Below are 14,330 nucleotides of genomic sequence, written 5' to 3' on the forward strand. Positions count from 1 at the left end.
CCCAATGACCCAGAAACAACTGACACAAGCACTTAAAGGCAATCAACAATCCTCACTTGGTCACTTGCCACTACAGTGAATGTGTCTGTGTCTGTGTGTGTGTGTGTGTGTGTGTGTGTGTGTGTGTGTGTGTGTGTGTGTGTGTGTGTGTGTGTGTGTGTGTGTGTGTGTGTGGTGTGTGTGTGTTGTGTGTGGGAGGGAGGGTGGGGGGTTGAATTACTCCGAGGTTGAAAGATGAGGCAGGAGAGGGGGTGCTGTTGGCGTATTGAGTGAAGATTGGAGTTTGGGAGGAGGGTAGGGGTGGGGGGTTTGGAAAGACAAAGCACGGCTAATGACGCTGGTTTTGTTGGTGTCGACAACAGGCTTCACGGGACCACCACAGAGGCCGTGCAACGCCAGGAAAAAATGAGAGTCAGCATCGCCTCTGAATGAGAGAGGAAATGATCCCTCCCAGGTGGGGCCTCAGACTATCCATAATTGATGAAGAGGAAGCCAAGAGAAGAAAGGAAGAGAAGAGAAGAGAAGAGAAGAGAGGGGACAAGAGGAGAGAGGAGAGAGAAGAGAGGAGAGTACACTTCTCTCATGAGGGAGAAATGATAAACAAGCTCCTCCTGGACTTGGAGGATGCTGCAGAGCCACTGGCCAAAGGGGCCATTGCAGATCTGCTGTCCTGGGGGGGCAGACAGCCAGACGGCAAATGGCCACGTGAACAGATGACAAAATGACCAATGCATAAAAGGGCTGAGATGAGCTGGGCTTATACCCCCAAAGTAGTGAACATGTACAGAGCATAAGAAAGCATACACAGTCTACAATGTATAAAACCCATTGAAGAGCTGAAAACACATACAGATATGTTATTTTCACATATTATTAGAGACATTAGATGTTATTGGTAAAGTAACACAGCTACTGCTATTGATGACACTATGAAACGTTTTCTTTATGTGAAAAATGTGAAAAAAATATTACTCCCCTATGAAACAGCAATCCAAAAAGAAATAGAGATTTTATGTAACAGCCCTACAACAGCAGATGTGGAGCAGAACCAGCAGGCTTTCCAGGATTAGAAACAGAGGCAGAAACTATTTCTCTCTAAAATGAGGACCTCACCTGTTCCATCTGTCTTTTATTCCGACATGAGTTCTGTGATCAAAGCAAAATGGCCAGGCGCTTAAAACGCATTCAGCTGTCGTTTTCCACTAAATTGACAATATGGGTACTCTGGTTGATACACAAATGAAAGATAGAGAGTGGAGAACTGGGTTTTGGCCAGTGTTCCTTACACTGGGCTTAGCCTATGATCACCTGATGGGCACCATGTGGCTGTGTGCCACATTACTACATGATGCCAGGTGATGTCTTCCCAGTTTTGCAGCATCACGGGATGGGTGGCATGCATTGTGCCTATCTTAGAGCAGAGTTTTCAGGGTGATGCCCTCAAGTAACACCTTCAGTTTGGAGCTGCAGCTTAAACAGAAGCGACACTGACATAAACAGACTATACGGGGGGGAGAGAACCGAATTTACCTGGCCGCAATCCAATCCAAGCTTGTGTCTGTCAGACTGGAAAACATTAATTGACAGGCCTGAGCTGAAGTCAGTGCTAAAAACTCAATTCCCTGCCATAGCCCCAGGATAAGACTTTGTAAGGATCAAAGAGTGTCCTTGGGTAAGGTGATATTACATGCTGAGGTGATACTTAACTTCACCGCCCATGAGCACTCTGGCACCGTGAGCCTGTTTTCATTTACTACTGCCTCCTACTGCAGGGTGGAAAGACAGGGAAATATATGGCGTTACACTGGCTGTCTGAATGAGATTTCAGTGCAATATTTTCTCCATTTCAAGAATGGGAATAAAGACAGATGATAGAGCAGATGCTAAGTGGCCAGACTACTTAGAAGGCACTTAACTGAAGTTATTCACCAATCATCATTTTGACCTGGGAACATTGAGTCCTCTTTTCTTGCTGGTCTATGTTAAACAAAAAAAACCTTTCAGAAAGGAGTTGTGAAATGGAGTGCATTTTTACAATATCCACTGCCATCACAAATCCTGTCTGAAATTTTCGAAGAAGCCAAATAAAAAATAGGCTTATATTACTACAAATTGTGAACAACACATTATCTAGGAGTAGAAAACATCATACTGTGTATGGTGATATATATGCTCATGCTTATTGATATTATATCAATCACTACACAAATGATCACCCAAACACTCCACTGTCATTCTCCTTAGTAGCCATCAGCAGGAGTGAGGGGAGAGAGGGATTGGAACTGTCATGGGTTATCAATGCCAAGAACAGAGACAAATTCAGCCTGTCACTCTCACAGCAAAAGCAGAAGACTACTATGCAAACTTCATTTGCTGTTGCAGCGCAAAGCAATAACAAATGGTCTCCATGACTGAAAAGGCTCGACTGGAGGAAAAACAGTCATCCACAGTGGTATTAGTCAGTCCACCGTAGTGGCACCAACAGACACGGTATATGTCAGCATGCTGCCAGTGAAATGTTGGCAACCTCTGGTGACTGGCTTACAGAACACCACAACCAATGGGCCATCTAAACAAATCTGACATCAGGTCCAGACGAAACCAACTGATTTGTGTCCCCCGAAGTGTGAAAACACATCAAAAAGCTCGAATGAATAGCGGCTTGGTTGGAGTCACAGATTCCAGATGATCGGCGCGAGGGCCAGCTTTTGGTGATAAACAGGCCGGGTCGGAGAGTGAGCGAGCGAGGGAACCCACTCAGTCACCCCTCGGTAGACAATCCAGAGAGCGTGAGTGTGGTGAGCGATGCTTTCAGCCCGAGCGGGCCAGCAGTCGATGAAGGAGCACTTCTATCAGCTATGCTTGGCCGGCAGACAGCAGCAAACAAACAACAGATGAAGATCAGGAGGGATCTCCTCGGCGAGAGCAGCTTTTTTTCCTTGGCTGGTGAAGCCCCCCATAAGGATGTGTGGTTATTTGCTGAGAGGCCGGCATGTATTAAATAAACTGGAGCGAGGAGTGTTTACGAGAAAGGTGAGGCTCACTTACACTGTCAGGACAGGGACACCAGCAGCTGTAAAGGCATAACAGAACAATTACTGCTGAAGATTTCACTAACGCACATAAAGTATTTTCTTTTTCAAACACTGAAATTATTTTATTCTTTTCATTTATTTTTTGGAAGGTTGACATTCCAGGTCCCTAATGTGTTACAACAAAACATTTCCCCCTCTCTCTGTCTCACTCTTATCTCCAGGTAAACTTCCATCTGTAAGAAATAAGTTCCTGATTTTTCCCTGGTGGAAGACCACACATTGGAAAGCCATCATACTGTAGGTGACAAATCTCTCCTTGAGGCTGGCAACACTGTCCCAAAGCAAACCAACATCTGACTGTCAACATCCCACTGCCAGTGCTGGCCAGCAGAACAGTGGGTCAGCAGAAGCTCCAGGCAGGACATTCACACTGCACAGGTCAGGACCTCAGCATCCTGAGGAGGGAACCTCACAACAGTGCCTCTAATATGGCCTACAGACTATACAGTAAGCACTCAAATTAAAAACTAGAATGTTTGGAATGTGAATGTGTGGTATGACATCTGCTGCTGCAGTTGACATCTATGGGAGAGTGTTGCAGTGTAAAGGGTCCTAGGGGCTGGATTCGGTTTGGGGTCTCAACAGGACAGACACAAGTCCTGAGGCTTAAAGAAAGTGACTATCAACACACCTCCAATATCAGTCAAGAGCTCAGAAGCCCAATGCAGTCTGCTATCCGGTAGCACAGTAATGAAAGCGACGATAAGTCCCACATCCCTGGGGATGTGCTGATGTGCGGAGGCATCCATTCTACTGACAGCCCATGTTAAGAGATAGTATCAGGACGTAAACAGAGGCTGCAATATGTTGTGGCTTCCGCGTAATTATAAACCGTGCCATTTGTATCACAAAACTCAGAAAAAGATGATACTGCTGTGTTCTTCAATCTGGAGGACCAAGGCCACTGAGAGAATGCTAAGATAAAAAAAAACAGACAAATACTGGGTTTATTACCAAATTGGACCATAGCCAATGGTATAACAGCATTTCTGTTCTCTTTAATGAAAGAGACTCAAATCAAGCGGAACCAAATACAAACAATTTAATGGTAGTGTGGAGTGTGCATCTCCACAGAAGGAGGTCTACCCCATCTCCAGTCTGTCTAAGTCACGGTATCTGCTGAGACACCCCTATCCAGATGGCGTGCCCTGAAATGTCTCCTCCCCAGAACCTTCTCATCTTCTTCCTCTTCTGCCTTCCTCTCTCTCTCTTTCTCCCTGCAAGCCACGCACTCCAGAGTTGGTAAACAGTGCACTGGACAGACAGACAGACAGAAAGGCAGGCAACAGATGCTGGGCGCATGCTAGCATCATCACTTCTCTAGTTTTCATTCACCATAGGCTTATGTCAACTAATTTCTGGAATTTTCTATAGAACACAGCTAGTCATTTTTTCTGCTCAGGCGGACAAATACCTTAAGATGGTTTGTCACAATAACACACCGCACTACAGTTGTGAGACACGCTGTTTTTCAAGGCATGGCAGGAAAAATGACTGTTATCACCACTAATTCCATCCCTGTCAATGGGTTTAGTTAACCTGCGTGGGGCTTCATTTTCTGCACTACAGAAAGCAGGCTGTGGCCACTGACAGCCTTCTTTTGTGCTCAGCATTAGGATGTCTCCCAGGTCACTTCCACGTCTGAATGCTCTCCTGCCCCCTTTAAATCAACACTTTCTATACTTACAGCTGTCCTCTGTGGGTGGACAAGATTCCTTGCAAGAAGAAGAAAAAACACTGGCTCCAGAGTCCACTTGAATTGTAGCCTACTTCATTTTCCCCCCCACTCCTACAATACGGCTGAGAGATGGTGCGCAATAGTTGTCTTGACAGAGGTGACCTTAGAGGCTCCACGGGGAGCGGCTTCTTTGCTTGTTTACCCTAAAGAGCTTTGCTTTGCTGCAGCAAATGCTTTTCCAATAGGGTACCCCATCAAACATTAAGAACCTGCCTCAACAGCAGCACTGGCTGCTCTTTTAATGACGTACGCTATGTGTGTTGTGAGTGCTCTATATATTGACACAGCTACTACATTCAGCGGCGGTGTGGACATACACCAAACATGACTCACCATTGCGCTGTAAATGGTGGGGGATACTCAGAACAGATAACACATAAACAGAACAGAGATGTTGTTGTTCTGACAGCATCAAAAATCAAAACCCACGTGATGATCTCTTCCTTTTTGACAAATCAAAACCCACGTGATGATCTCTTCCTTTTTGACAAATCAAAGCCCACGTGATGATCTCTTCCTTTTTGACACGAATATCTATACTGTTCTGACATGATGAACAATTTGACAGCCAGTAATAATCAGAGAGTGGAATGCTGTTTAATCATCGGCTTGCCACGCTTAATTGGTTACTTATTCATCCCTTCACAGCTCATTGTTCAAGCATCTGATGATAGACAGGGATGCGTTCCTTTTTCAGAAACTACAGCACATCCCGTGTGCCATCATCTGAAGCCACCCAAGAAAGGTGATTAGAGATATATAGGTCTTGCTTTGCTTATTTGCCAGCTTGCAGCCTGGTTTCACACTAATCAAAAAAGAATCCCGGCGGAGGACAAGGGGAAAAGCATGCCGTCCAAAGGGGATTTACTCCGCCCTTCATAACTCCAGAGACACATCCAAGCAGTGCATCTCAGCAGTTTGTGTGGGGTCTCAATTTAGTTTTGGAACACACACACACACACACACACACACACACACACACTGCCACCACCACTGTCGCCTCGGACCGATACACTACTGCTCCCCACTTATTAATTAGAGAGCAGTGCCTGCAACTCCTGCCTCTGACGGCTCCTTCCCATTACCCAGCCAACCCTATTTGTTCCTGTCATGAAAAATACATAAATGCATGAATGGTGATCCTGACACATTCTTTCACATCAGCAAAAGGGACCAGCAAAGTAGCCTGCAACTGGATCTCATCCGTTACTTTGCCCTTTGTCATAAAAGAAGAGGAAGAAACCTGTGGGGGGGAAAAACAGAGGATAGCAAAGCTTTCAGATGAAAGATGGAATATATAATGCTGTGAAAAGCAAGGAAGGGTAGAGCCTACTGGAAGCATAGTTCCTTCATGGAAGTCAAAGATGATGTGTGTTTATATTTTCCCTTTCATCTTTTTTTTTCTTTTCCAGCACAACTGATGGGGAACTATGAAAAGCTGTCAAAGTCTCCAGCAGTCACATCTGTTTTAGGGCTGGCCTTCCTGTCTTTGGTTGCTATAGGAATGACCGGACGGCGGTTTCTCGTGACTGCTCCAGCATCTTGCCGCGCGCGCGCTGGTGATTTAATCCTCGCTGCCATTGAAGACCTTTAAGTGCATGGCTCATTCATATGAGCCGCTGAAAGGCAATGGTGATAGAGTAGCATCAATAAAACCTCAATCTGCCAGTAGAGTAATGACCTGTGCTCAGATAGACAGAGACTTTGTATGGCACCAGCTACTGTAGCGGTAGCACCTCTCGAAAAACTCACTGAAGGGAACAAAAATGTAAATGAAACATTGTTAATTTAAAGCGGTGCTCCATTTAAGGGGCCCTAGATTTCAGTTGAAGTGAGAGAGGGTGGGAGAAAAGAGAGAGAGGCAGAGACGTCTAGGCTGGGGAGAGCGCTGCAGTCGCTCACAGCAGGACTAAAAGCAAACAGGAATTAAAAGTAATTGCACTAATCTCCGGCTATCACACTAAGAAGTAGTCTGAGCCACCCTCATTCCTCACTGTCTCGCTGGGCAACAGTTTCTCCAGAAAAAAACACCACATGCAAAATCAGCACTTTCTACCCCATGATGTCTCAGTAAACACTATGTGTACAGCATATGTGCAGCATGTGTGTCTCTGATCTGTGAAGGAAGAGGCTCACAGAGGGCCATGCACAGAGGTCCATGTGGCTGTAGGCTTACAGACATAAATGCCAGTGCAGACAATGGATGGCATAAGGTGAGCTAAGAGAGCAGGAGACATGGGAGTGGAATAATTTCACATGGTAATTTATAGCATGGCGTGTCCTAGAATCACATCAACACGAGAAAAAAGGAGAGGACATAACCTTCATTACACAAAGAGGTCAGGGCAGAATTAAAATGGCCACCCTTTAAGCACAGAAATATGATCTGGCATTTATTCTCGGGGAAGGGGCAGTAACCTATAAAGTATGGATGACACTGTGACAAAAAATTGGAGCACCTCCATGCAGCTAATGGACCTTAATAGCTGCTGGAGAGAACACGGATCTCTCTAAGCCAAAATAGCTTGTATTTCAGTCGAGTAATGAATCAGGTGCTGAATTCTGAACAAAAGCCTTTCGATAAGATGTCCAACTCAAAAGCATGACATAAACCAACCACTAGCTTATCATGACCGCCGCTGTGCATGGACACATATGTTACTGGTCAACACACACTCATATACACACACATTAGCACACATTGTAAACGTACAGCATAGTGGTGCGTAATATGAGTGCCACATTATGGCATGAGTATACTTGTATACACTATTTGGGTGTCACCAGAGTATACTTTGTCTGTTGTTGCAGACCTGTCTTAGTGAAGTTTGCACAGTCACACCCAATCACACACACACACACACACACACACACACACACACACACACACACACACACACACACGTAAAACTTGATGTTTGCAAAGAGTTGCAGGAGTAGGGCATGGAGAGAACTTAGGAGGTCTGCTTTTTTCTTTGGATAGCAGGTGGCAACACCATGTGGTGGTCATGCCATGTACCGCTATGTGGTACATCTAGTTTTGTATTCTGTATTCAGCCAGCTGATATTTCTCATTGGGTATATTTTAAGTCAGATTCTCAATCCTGTCCACAAGAGCAGAGAAATAACATAAGTGATATCAGAACTACAGACCTTGAATGTCGCAATATTATTTACAGTACTTGAACCAAGCATAAAAAACACAGGAATGCCATAAATATCTCTTGGCACATACTCTATGGCCATGAATTGCGAATTGCTTATGTTGCCTTCAGTAACTGTTATGTTTGTTCACACAATATTAGATGTTAAGCCAGCAAGCATGAGTCATGTAACAAGAAGAGGCATATTATGAACATTATTAATGTCCTGTTTTTTTTTTTTTCATTTTAGGGATACTGTCTGAAGAGTTTACAATGTCTATGTGCTGCAAGTGTGTGCTTTCGTATTCAATCAGAATTATTTACACAATTTTGAGTCAGAAATTGCTTTGTGTACCCAAAATATTGATTTAAAAAACAGTATAAGAAAACTGTGAATATTTTGAGATACTTTCAGTGCCAGCATGGTAAAACTAGGATAATCAAGATTCCCCTGGGGACGTTCAAACACAACAGCTTTGCACATACCAACAGTCCAATTTGTTTCTCAGCTAACATTTGAACACGCCTGGCAAGCAAATACAAAGTGTCAACAAAGGAATCCAATCTCACGGTGCAATGTAAATTCAGCTTGAGCACGTGTCCGCATGTCTCTCAAACTCCAAACTGGACTTAATAAGTGCCAGCCACGTTGCTAAGCTACAGGGAGGGAGATAGGGAGGGAGAAAGAGAGAGAGAGAGAGAGAGAGAGAGAGGGAGAGAGAGAGCAAGGACCTAATGTTTACAAAGTAGGAAAAAAATCGGTGGCAGTTTGGAGAGCAATCCTTCCAGAAGACATGCAAAGAACCTTTTCAGTGAAGCCAGGAAATTACACAGATTGATGCAGTCGGAGCACAAGTGAGAACAACCTCATGCGTCAGTGCATCTCTGATTAAGGCATGTGGCTCCTAAAGCCGGCCATTCATTCCATACCACGGCTCCCCACTCACTTGCCCTTTCCGGCCCAGTGCTCTCTCCCCCTTTAGCCTAAATGCTTATGACCTGGTTCGCTCGCTCGGCCATACTGGCACCCAGTCATTATAGCTTCCTTACGGCTATTTCATCCAAGACTTTACCGGAAGGGCTTGAAGGTTAGAGTTTGTTAATGTCAAATGTTGTGTTCAGTGAGGGGTTTTTTTCCCCGTTCAAAATTCCTTGCAACGAGATAAGCCCAGTTTGCGGCGCATTACAAGGTGATAACAGGAAACTTGCGGTGCTTGCTGTGCAAACCTGGGATAGATAATTCACTTACAACCACTTCTTCTGATGGATTGTTCATTTTCTTTTTGACACAGCAGTTCATTATGGTCGCTGAGGGCTTTCCAACATGGATGAAATAATTTTTCACTCCAACCTTTTTTTTTTTGCCTACTGCTTAATATTTCGCATGTTTTTTGGTGTAAACTGAAACAATGGAGAAAAAAAAAAAAAAAAAAAAAAAAAAAAAAAAAATCACCAATGAGAATTTAACCAGTTTGAAAAGAAATGTGAGGAAACCTTAGCCTGGGTGTTCCCATGCTGCCTTGCGCGCGATTTGATTCACGCTGCTAAGGCAGCCTGGAGACCATGGAGCAAATTTTCGCCTGAGATAGGGAACCAATCACAGAACAGGGGGGAAAGCAAGACGATGATGAGCTATGCACAGACGCATTTGATAGACATCCGTGGCACCCAATAAATGGATCTGGGCATTTTTTTCAAATACGAGAAAATGAACGTTTGGTTCCCAGACCACGTCTCATTGAGAAGTGGTGGCGCTAGCCAGGCTAAGGAAACCTATGTGTAGAGCACAAAACTGGACAGCTCTGATTAAATTCAACATTTCAAACTCGCCCATAAGGCCCAAAATAAGCACCTTGAAGGGCATAGGACTCCCTCAGCTTATCCATGCATTCCAAACAATGGTGTTGTTTGACTTCCAAGGGTCATTTTTATAGGCTGCACCAAATGTCTGTGAGGTCCATCATTCTCCCTGCGCTCAGATCTTCAATGGGTGCTGAGAGGCTCACATTATGTGGATGCAACGCAGCAGGATTGAATTGAGATTAAGAGGGTTTGAATTTCATTGGAATGGAAATTGGAGCATTTATGGGGCAGAATTGGAGATGGTGGTGGTCGCTTTCAAAGGCATTGAGCGGTATTGAGTTGGTGAATTGAATGAGGAGCTACTGCATTGACCCCCGCAATGATACCTGGTCATCCAAAGGATTACCCAAGGCATGGCAAAACCTAGGATGCTTAGTGACAGAGGTGCAGCACTGCTCTAACGTGCAAACCCAATTACAAGGCTGTCTGGACAAATTAAAGATTCTGCCTGACAATGGTGCAGCATCTTTGACTCATGCATGAGGTGACTCCTCTCGCATAACAATGTAACAGCCCGTGCACGCGCGCGCGCACGCACGCACACACACACACACACAAAAACACACGTGCATACACCCACACACACACATAAACACACGTGCGTACACCCACACACATACACACACTACCCTCCACCACATGAACCACATGATGGGAAGTGACACAGGCATTTGCTGTTGTCTGCAGTCCGCAGTCATCACCACTAATGAGACTGAGCTCCCCTAATTGGAGGTGGTATTTTGCAGTAATGGCTGCAAATGCAATTAGCAGGGTTAAGCTAAGTGCCCCAGGTTCAGAAGCCCTAACAGAGCTTCTGTAGTGTGTCAAGAGATAGAAGGCGCTTCCAGGGAGGATGCACAGCCTAAAGTAGCCAAAATAAGATACCAAATCCCAGAGGCCCCCCTCCTCTGCACTAGCCAAGGAATATTCTCACCTGAATTATACATTTTTGCAAAAGTTTAAGAACAGCTTTCTTTTCCAGCAAGCCCAAATCCATGCTCCCAATTTTTGTTCATTTCTTTAACTTCTTAACTTACTGACTCATGTAATCTCTGGAGGCCCTGTCACAGTGGTTATTTCTGTGGATTAAGCACACTCGTCCATAAATCCATGCGCGTTAAGGAATTTCACGGCTGGCCCAGGCATTTATATTCCACTAAGTGCCCCCTGTCTTCTCTTGTGTTTCATTACAACACATCTTATTTCAAGCCACAGATTAAGTTTTCAAGGGCACCGTGAGCTCACCTTTCATGACTCATGCAGGCTAAGGACCATGGATGGCTGGGCAGTGGGAAGTGGAGGTAGGCAGTGGGCCTCTGCAAAGCTGAGTGCTTGCACCGCAGATGAAACGTAGCCTTGTGTCGTGGCTCATTTTGGCCTCTTTCACAGAACAGCAGAGAGGAAAATGTGCTGCTTTGTCCAGCGTCAGCTTTCAAACATGAGCTGCCTTTAAACCACAGTCCTACGGAGATGAAGAGCCTTGAGACCTGGCACACTTTGCTTTGCAAAAGAAATTGCTGGATTTCAGTATCTGCCCTGGGTAAAAACATGTGGTACATCTGTGAGAAAAAGAAAGATGTAAAAGATGGCAGAAGATGTTCAAAATGTCTTCAAAACATAGTCAAAAATAATTTTCAAGTTAAGAGTTTCTAGTGAAATGTAGAGTCTATTATGGCAGTTTTACAAAGATGTCAATTAATGTACTCTCCGGGATCTTTCATAGTTCTTCAATAAACTAAAGTGTCAATTCAACAAGTGTAGGCCTACCTAATGCTATGATTCAGATCAATGTATATACCTTCTCTGCCATTCTGCTCCTCTAATGAGTGTTATTAGTTTGTATCAGCCTAGCTCTGTGGCGGAATCCATAGCGCTGCTATCCACTCCAGTTGCAGCCTTGATGCTTTCAAGATCATCAATCATCAACTGTTTTTTATTCAGGGAGAAATTGACTGAGCATCAAGCTCTTTTACAGCAATGCCCTGAGTCAGATTGATTTCATGTTCAGAAGAGAAGTTAAGCAAAATGGTAAATTCCCCAATGCCTTATAAATAAAAAGGATGCAGTGTCTTTCCCTCCTATCATAGAGGGAAGACCATCCTACATTTTTCCACAGTTTACAGTGATGAGTTTTAAATCCCCAGTTATAAAACGTAGTGACCTGTGGTAAACTGCATCAATGATTTCAGTGTGGAAGGGGCTCCATGCATATACACAATGTCACCATTGTCTAGGACTTACATTATAGTCCTACTAGACCTAATCCTGTAAAATGCACCCAATTTATTTTTTACCTTTTTTGTGAGCTCAAGCACATGTGTTCTAAATGATAGTTCGTTAATAATCGTTATCTAGCCAAATGCCAAAATAATTGTATTGAGAAACTTGCTCAATTTGTGTCCCATTCAGGGAACAAATGTTATCCTGTAGGCATCAATGTCACGCTTTCTCGATCTAGTAAATATCATACCTTTAGTTTTTGATTAATTTAGAACTACTTTCAGGAATTTCTGCACACAATCAAATGCACATTGAAGATTTGGCACTGCTTAGGCATAGGCATAAAGTATTTGTAGATGTAAATTACTCATACTTTGTATATCAATGATGTCTGTGCTTCAGTAGAACGTTGTAAAGTGCTAGAATGAGTATGAGATGGAGACACTACCCCTCCAATAGAACACAGTGAGTAGATGTGACAGGATCAACCTCAGAGTCATTGAGACTAAATAATAGTGTTCCACAGGGCTCAATTTTGGGGCCACTTTTGTTTACTTTGTATATAAATGCATCTGTGCTTCAGTAGAACGTTGTAAAGTGCTAGAATGAGTATGAGACTCTTTGAGAGACTCTCTTATGAGACAAGCCTTTGACAAATCAATGAACAAAGCTGCACTAGGTTTCTTACTGTCAACAAAAGTAACTATATAATTTACTACGTCAGTTGGTGCTGTAATGGTGCTGTGGCCAGCTTTGAACCCAGATTGATAAGGACTTAATATACAGTAGAATATGATGACAAAAAGGAACAAAGCTGCTCATTTACAAAGGATTCATATTTGCATATTTGCTAAACATTTGAGCTTGGAGATTGGGCTGTAGTTATTCAAATCACTTGGGTCTCCTCCTTTATGTAAAGGAGTCACTAGGGCTGATTTCCAGACTTCTGGAATAGAACCAGAGAAGAGTGATACATTAACAATGTAAGTCAAAGGTTCAGCAATGGCAGGGGCTGCAATCTTTAAGATATGTGGGTCTAACTGATCTGCACCCAGAGAGCTTTTCATACACTTGGAATTACACAGTCCATAGAGAACTTCAGATTGGTTTACTGGTATGAATGAGAAGAAAGGGTTATTACTTGAAAATAACTTGAGCCTCTAGTGTCATAACCATACCATTCAGTTGATCAAATAGAGTACCACATTTAATGAAGTCATTATTAAAAGCATTACAAATCTCTTTTTCTCATTTACAACTTTAGAATCCAGCATAATTTGTTGAGGAAGAGTAGTTGAAGAAAGTGGTTTAATCTCTTTCCAGAATTTCGCTGGATTGCTACCACAGTCAGACAGATTGTTCTAATAATAGGTTGATTTTGCCCTTTTCACCATAAGTGCATGTGTTTCTAAAATGTCTGAAAGTTTGCCAATCACCATCACTTCCAGTAAATCTTGCCAATGCCCAAACTTTGTTTCTTTGAGAAATAATCTCACCTAGATCATGAGTAAATCAAGGATTATGTTTATTTTTTATCCTAAATCTAAATAAAAAATAAAGGGGCAAGTTTATCTGCTAAGGTGTTCAGCATCTGGGATAAGATTTTAAAAAGTAAAGTCACTGAAAAGATCATGTAAAATGTCTGCTCTTCATTTTTTTTTTTAAATATATCGTATTTACAGAAGCCTTGATATTTTCCTTCTACCATCTCTAATGAAGCCCACAGGACAATGATCACTGAAATCCATTGGTAATACACACCTATGCATATAATTATGGGGTGTATTGGTAAGAATAAGATCTAACAGGGATGAACGACTGGGAATTTTCATATTAGGTCGTGTGGGTTCTGTGTGGGTAAGATTGAACTCATTGCATATATATGTTTTAAGTCATCAGCTGCTGGAGACATCCAATCTAGGTTAAAGTCCCCTAAATGATAGCCTCATAATTAACCTGAGAAGTTAATTGCTCTGAGAGACTATGTAGCCTTGTGCATCGGGATTGGCAGAGGGTGGATTGTAAACGCCCACAATAACCAGAGAGCGGCCACCAAGTTTTATAGGCCAGGAGCCACGTCCACTCCTCAGGATTTTCACTATTATTTCCTATTATCTTATATTATACCTTGGGCCATCGCAAGTTGATAACGACCATCCCCGACTTGGCCCGTTTGGTCTTAGGGGCCAAAAAACACACTTTTTGGGAAAAGCTTTTGGCGGAATGATGTGGATGAATTGTGAATATTAAGGTACTGCAGCTACATAAATG

Source organism: Alosa alosa, chromosome 9 (assembly GCF_017589495.1).
Source record: "Alosa alosa isolate M-15738 ecotype Scorff River chromosome 9, AALO_Geno_1.1, whole genome shotgun sequence".
Taxonomy (NCBI): domain Eukaryota; kingdom Metazoa; phylum Chordata; class Actinopteri; order Clupeiformes; family Clupeidae; genus Alosa; species Alosa alosa.